This window comes from Cebus imitator, unplaced genomic scaffold (assembly GCF_001604975.1).
Source record: "Cebus imitator isolate Cc_AM_T3 unplaced genomic scaffold, Cebus_imitator-1.0 Scaffold368, whole genome shotgun sequence".
Taxonomy (NCBI): domain Eukaryota; kingdom Metazoa; phylum Chordata; class Mammalia; order Primates; family Cebidae; genus Cebus; species Cebus imitator.
In genome coordinates this window covers 37711-44441 of record NW_016107683.1, presented here as the reverse complement: position 1 = coordinate 44441, position 6731 = coordinate 37711, and the positions used below count along the sequence as shown (strand labels likewise).

The 6731-nt window shown below is 55.3% G+C and overlaps 1 long non-coding RNA gene across 2 annotated transcripts in view; it reads left to right on the top strand.

Annotated features, from left to right (window-relative positions):
* LOC119468021 overlaps positions 1-6329 on the top strand; it is a 23271-nt gene extending 16942 nt beyond the window's left edge. For both annotated transcript variants that reach the window (XR_005196654.1, XR_005196653.1), the window contains exon 4: positions 6215-6329. This is a non-coding gene — a long non-coding RNA (uncharacterized LOC119468021). The remainder of the gene's footprint in view (positions 1-6214) is intronic.
* Positions 6330-6731: the final 402 nt, after the last annotated feature.

Genomic DNA, 6731 nt, shown 5'->3' with positions numbered 1-6731 from the left:
AGAGACAAGCCTGAGGCACACCGAGGATTGGTAGAATCCTGCCACCTCCACTCTGGGCTCCTGGAGCCCAGGGTTCTGGCTCCAAACCCTCATCAGAGGAGGGAGAGAAAGCACAGGGACTAAGGACAGCATGTGTGCCCCTGACCCCTCTCCACATCCTCAGCTCGAGTGGCCAGAATCCAGGCCCACCCTTTGTGTACCTTGGCAGAAGGACCACAGAAGGGCCAACTCCACCATGGAGCCATGTATCCCAGGGATGGGGGCAGAAAGCCCTGGTCCTCAGTGCCATCGTCTCAACCACAGTTGCCGCCTACAGCCTGGGGACCTGTTGCACTGGAAGCTGAGAATGGTACATCCCAAAGAGGCTCTTGGTGGTGGGTCCAACCTCGCCGGGGCCCAGACTCACCGTAGTGCCAGAGGCCCAGAGTCAGGCTGCAGAGGCTGGTGGGTATGTCACAGGAGATGGTGACCTCATCCTCACTGGCCAGCTCAATCCTGGAGATGTCCCTCCTTGTCATGGAAGGAGGCAGCTGTAGGTCTGGACAGCTCTCCCCCAGCAGGGAAGAGTTGTACATCCTGTAGGCCTGTGGGCCAGAGGGGTGGGCAGGAGAGCTGACCCACAGACAGGGGAAAAGCTTGAAAAGGCTGTAACCCCAGGCAGCCTGCCACAGGCACATGTCTCCAGGGGAGGCTCAGACCTCTCCTCCTCACCTGCAGGCTGGGGTAGAAGATGAGGTTCATGTGGTTGAGCTCCACAGTCAGGGCCATGAGCCCCGAGCCTGTCCGACTCAGCAACAGGGAGAATGTGTTGTGAGCAAAGTCTTGGGCCAGCAGGATGCTGCTGCACTGGATGCTGAGGTCCCACACCCTGCCATCGAAAGTCACGTGCTGGGCCCTGGCCACCAGATCATGGTCTGGGGAGAAGCAGCCCCAAAGGCAGGGTGAGTGGAGGCAGCTCCACCCACTGCAGTGGGAGCCCAATGCCTGCTGGGCTCCCCAATGCCTAGAGCCCTGGCTTAGGCTGCACTGAGGCCAGGAGTCCCCCTGCCCTGGTGCAGCAGCCAGAGGCCCAGTGATCCCCCACCTGCTTCATGATGACATGAGCTGAAGGGCTACAGCCAATTCAGCCCTAACGAGGAATCGAGTCCTGAGACGCGCTACAAAACTGCTGTGCTAAGTAACAAATCCTGTCTCAGAGGCCACAGTCATACCTCTGTTTACATCAGATGTCCAGAGCAGGCACAGCCATGGACACAGCAGGCAGACTGGTAGCTGCAGTGTTTCACTTTAGGATGATAAAAATGTTTTAAAATCGATTGTGGTGAGACATGCACAATTCTGAATACACTAGAAGCCACTGAATCATGCACTTAAAATTCACACATCAGCCGGGCACAGCGGTGCTAAGCCATTCCAGTGCTTTACAGGGCTGAGGCAGGAGGATCATTTAAACCCAGGAGGTCAAGGGTGCAGTGAGCCAAGACCACACCCCTGCACTCCAACCATGACAACAGAGTGAGACCTAGCTTCAAAAAAAAAAAAATCATACAAGTCATCCATTTAATCTCAAGGAAGCTACTGGGGGGGAAAAACAGTGACTGTTTAAGTGGATGGCCAATGGCTCCCTCAAACATGACAACAGTGTCCTGCAGACCTGCCGTGTTCAGGGTAGGAAACAGATGGCCTGTGAAGGAGCAGGTCTGACCAGTCCAGCCAGCGCAGCCCCTGAGCTGTGCCTTGGGGGTGCTCCTGCCCATGGTGGGAAAGCACCATCCATCGTGCACAGCCAGACACCTGATGTCCAGGGCCAGCATCCCGAGGGAGGCACTACCAGCCCCATGGTCAGCTGTCAGAACTGAGGGGCACAGAGAATCCCGTGGTCACACACACAGAACTTAAAGGCCAGGCTGTTTTCTGCAAGAGCAGCGTGCTGCTTAGACCTGACTACACCCATGTTTCTAGGGAGCACTAGGCCTCTGTGTGAGTTCCACACAGATAAACCACTCCTTGCCAAACCTGGGTACCATGGCTCCCCCATGGACATGAGGGGCTCCCTCGTGCATTAAGAACAGTACACGCCTCTTACCCATATGAGTGAGCCACGTGGTTACCTGCATTTCACAGTAGAGGAAGCCGAGTCCACAGAGGTTAGCAGACTCATCTGAGCCACACACAAGCTCCCCAGGAGCCCAGAGCTGGTCATCCCAGCACCGCCCTTGGCTGCACTGCTGGGCCAGGCCTTATAATCTGGAGAAAAGCAGGATGTGCCACCTCAGCCCTAGTCCCATAGGACCTTGGGAAGTCCAGTAAGCTCTGGGCTGGGCACTGTGATGCCATGAGCCTCTGCAGGCTTCCCTGTGCCCTGTCAGTACCTGCCCCTGCATGGCCCTGCTGCTGTGCCCATGGGGCAGGGGGCTCCCAGGGAGGAGGGCTGCACAGCCCGGGGGGGGGACCCACACTCCCAGGGACCCTGAAGCAGGCGGCATCTGAGCTGGTAGAACTTGGCCAGCATGTTGGCCCTGGAGACTTCTTGGAGTGGCCGCAGCATCTTCTCCTCCACCAGGTAAAGCTGATCACCTGGGTCATGTCCAGGTGCTCATTCCCTGAGGCAGCAGTGGCAACGTCAGCACCACTGAGTAGTTCCTAGAAGGAACACACAGGACAAGTCGCTGTGCCTGGCCGAGCCTTGCTTCTGGCTGCAGATGGGGAGCTTACAGGTCTGCAGGAAGAGCTCTGCCATGGAGAGCATGGGGGTGCCTCTCTGGGAGGGGCTGTCCTTGTTCTAGGAAATCCCATACTGAGGTGGAGGAGGACAGAGGCCGGCATGACAGCGGAGGTGGGAGTGAGGCCGGGACAGGAACAAGCTGCCCGATTTTGAGGACACAGATGTCTGATGTCATGCCTGATCTGTCCCCTGGGTCTTGGGCAGCACAGGGCCTGTGTGCAGGAATGCCAAGGATAGGAGCTGGAAGTTGTAGGAAACTGTTTTTTTGAGGCAGAATCTCATTCTGTTTCCCAAGCTCGGTTATAGTGGTACGATCGCTACTCACTGCGACCTCTGCCTCCTGGATTTAAGTGATTCTCTTTTCTCAGCCTCGAGAGTAGCTGAAACTACGTGCACTCACTGCCATGCCAGGCTAATTTTTAAATTTTTAGTAGAGTCAGGGTTTCACCATGTTGGCCAGGCTGGTCTCGAACTCCTGGCCTCAAGCGATCTGCCCAAAGTGCTGGGATTACAGGGCTGAGCCACTGTGCCCAGCCAACAGGTCTAGGAAATTTCTACAATTGAAGGGAGGACTGGAACTTTCTCAATATGTAGAGTAGGGTCAAGCCTGTGAGATCTGAATGATCAGGGAGATCTCTCAGCTCAAGTGGGGGTGGAGTGGGAAGAGGAACCTTGTTCACTCTTGTTGATGGGCCGGTGAGGGGGAGGGGCATGTAGCCTCACTTACCTTCTCGGGAGCCCAGAGACCCTGCAGGCAGCTGGGGACAGGAAGCAGCTTAAACACCCTCACTGCCAGTTGAATCCATTCTTTGTCACCCCCACCAAATCCCACTCACCAGGTAGGTGAATAACCAGGCAGGTGATTCTTCAACAAAGCCAAAGCCCCACCCTGGGAGCTCTTCCCTTCCTCAGCCTACATTCTGACCACAAGGCAGCAGGAGCAGGAACTTGTGTTACATGGAGCCATTTCCCCATGGTACGGGTTTAGTCCCTATTCTACAGCTGGGGAAACTGAGGCACACAGAGCCGATGCAGAGGAATCCCAGTAAGAGGCAGAGCCGGAGTCCACACACTCTGCAAGGCCACCAGCATGGAAGAAGGGGGCAGCCCCCTTGCCTGGAGCCCAGTTCCTGGTGGGCCTCATGGCTGTGAGGGAAAAGGATATTGGGTCCCCAGGTCCCTGATCTAGACTGGGTTCCCCACTTCTATCCACCACCCCTGTGTTCTCAACACAGGGACCAAAGGGGCCTTTTGAAGTGAAAGGGTGATCACATCCTTCCTAGGTCAGAGCAGAAGCCAGAGTCCTCCCCTCATCCCCCAGCTTGGGACCTCCCAGTCCCTCCCAGTTGCATCAGCCCCTCCACCTTGCTATTCAAACAGGCCAGGCAAGGTGGCTCATGCCCGTAATCCCAGCACCAAGTCTCTGGAGCCCAGGATTCTGAGACCAGCAATATTGTGAAACCCCATCTGTACTAAACATACAAAAATTAGCCGGGTATGGTGGTGAATGCTTGTAATCCCAGCTACTTGGGAGGCTGAGGCAGGAGAATTACTTGAATTTGAGAGAGATCACAACACAGCACTCCAGCCTGGATGACAGAGAATGGGACTCCATCTCAAAAACAAACAGGCTAGGCATATCCCTCTCCCAGCCCTCTATGCAGTGGTGCCCCCACCTGGAGCTCTGTTCCCACACTGGCCCCATGGCTCTTGCTTGAACTGTACCTTCTCCTCAAAGCTGGCCATGGCCACACCACAGGATCCCCAGCCCACCATCTCACCAATGTTCTTTCTCTAGCATTTGCCACCTAATGTATGGCTCAGTGGTGGTAAATAATGGGCAGTGGCCACATTCTGCATGGCCTGCAAGAAAGGGCTTTTATGTGTTTAAAAGATTACACAACAGGCCAGGATTGGTGGCTCATGCCTGTAATCTCAACACTTTGAAAGGCCAAGGGGTTTGCATCACTGAAGGTCAGGAGTTTGAGACCAGCCTGGAGTGGCAAAACTCTGTCTCTACTAAAAATGCAAAAAATTAGCCGGGTGCAGTTAGTGCACACACCTGTAGTCCCAGCCACTCGAAGGGCTGGGGCAGGAGAATCACTTGAACATAGGAAGCAGAGATTGCAATGACCTGAGATCACACCACTGAGACAGAGTGAGACTCCATCTCAAAAAAAAGATGATTACAAAACAAAAGCAAGGAAATGTGACATAGCAGAATGGCCTGCTTAAGAGGTGACTCTGAGGCTCTCTGCAGGGAGCGGTGTACACCCTGCTGCAGATGATTTTTTGGGCTTCATGTCTGTCTCTGAGTAAAACTAAGCTTCCTGAAGGCAGGGGTCAGGCTTGCCCACTGCGCTCTTCCGCAGCAGCTCCTAAAATCCTGCCTGCACTAGGACCATGCTCACGAGGTCTCTGTGGAGTGAGGAAGAAACCCCAGCTTCCTCTTCTCTGAAATGGGGAGTGAAGAAGCCTCTGTGCAGGGCAGTCAGTAGTCAGTGAGTCAGAGCATGTCGAAGCATTCAGCATTGTACCTGATATGGCCGGAACGCTGGATGCGCCACTCCCAACCCTGCGTTACCTGGTTACAAGGTCATACAGGTCCAGCAGGGGTTTGCAGAGCCTCTTCAGTGCCCGTGAGAATGTGGCCTCAGCCCAGGACAGCATCTGGTGGGCCACCTGGAGAGGAAGGGGACAGTGAGAGCTGTCTCGGTCATCCTCAACTGCCAGCCACACCCTATCCTTGCTCTCACTCACCAGCTCCAGGGTGACTTTCACAGCCCCCAGTGCTGCCCTGATGGGCCTAGGATCCTGGTTGCCTGGCATCCCGGGTTCCCAGGCCTGCAGCCACTACATGGCCTCCTCTGCCCGCTCCCACCACACCTCCTCCAGGGGCCACAGCATCACCTCCAGGTAGCCATCCTTCATTGTGGTCGGGGGCCTTTCAATGGGCAGCCACCAACCACTATGAGGCCTCTGGGCAGTTCAGAGGCCCAGCCCAGGCCTCGAGGAGATATAGGGTCTGTTCCTGGGATTAAGATGGTGGGGGAAGTGGGGGAAAAGAAATAGAGCAGCAAGCACTGGAGACTGCAGGCAAGTTGTCACAGTAGACCCGAGCCGCCTCTGTATGGCCTGCTCACAGGTTGTCTGGGAACTTGGACTGGGGGAGGGTTCCAACCAATCCTAAATGTGATGTGAGGCTCTCTGCACCTGTTTGTACAAATGTGGTTTATGCTGAACCCCTGCTTGCCTCCTAGGAGTCTGACAGTGTGCTCTGAGCCAAGCAGCACCTGCCGATGTGGCAGCCCCACTAAACACCCTGGGTGACATAGTGCTGGGACGGCCAAGTGCATCCTGTGTGAAGGTGCAGGGACTGGGAGAGGACACTGGGTGCTGGCCCTGGTTCCCCTAGACTCTGCCCTGGCCCCCTTCCCTGCGCCGACACTCCTGCCTCCTCTCACTGTAGTCAATGACAGCCGCAAACAGCACTCTTCCAAATTCACTGCCCTGTGGGTGGCCATGGGACTCTGGCACAGCAGAGAAGATATGGAGGTGACATTCAACAGCCAGTCAGAGGGACGCCCACCCTGGCGTTGGGCAGGGTGTTATCCCAGGATGGTGGAGAGGCCAGAAGTTCCTAGTCCTGCCAGGAGGGCAGTCGGGGCAGCCACTGTGAGCATTTAACAACCACACAGCCACAAAGAGCTCATCATGGAACTAGAAAGAGACCCTGTGGCAGTGAGCTTCACAGAAACAAGGCTGTACACTCGAAAGCAGGTGGAGGACTGAAGAAACTGAGGCAGCAGGCATAAGGGATATCAGCTTGGAGACCTTGTAAGAATGAGACAGCAACCCACAAAAAAATGAATGTTAGGCCAGGCGCGGGGGCTCACACTTATAATCCCAGCATTTTGGGAGGCTGAGGCTGGTGGATCACAAGGTCAATAGATCAAGACTATCCTGGCCAAAATGGTGAAACCCCATCTCTACTAAAAATACAAAA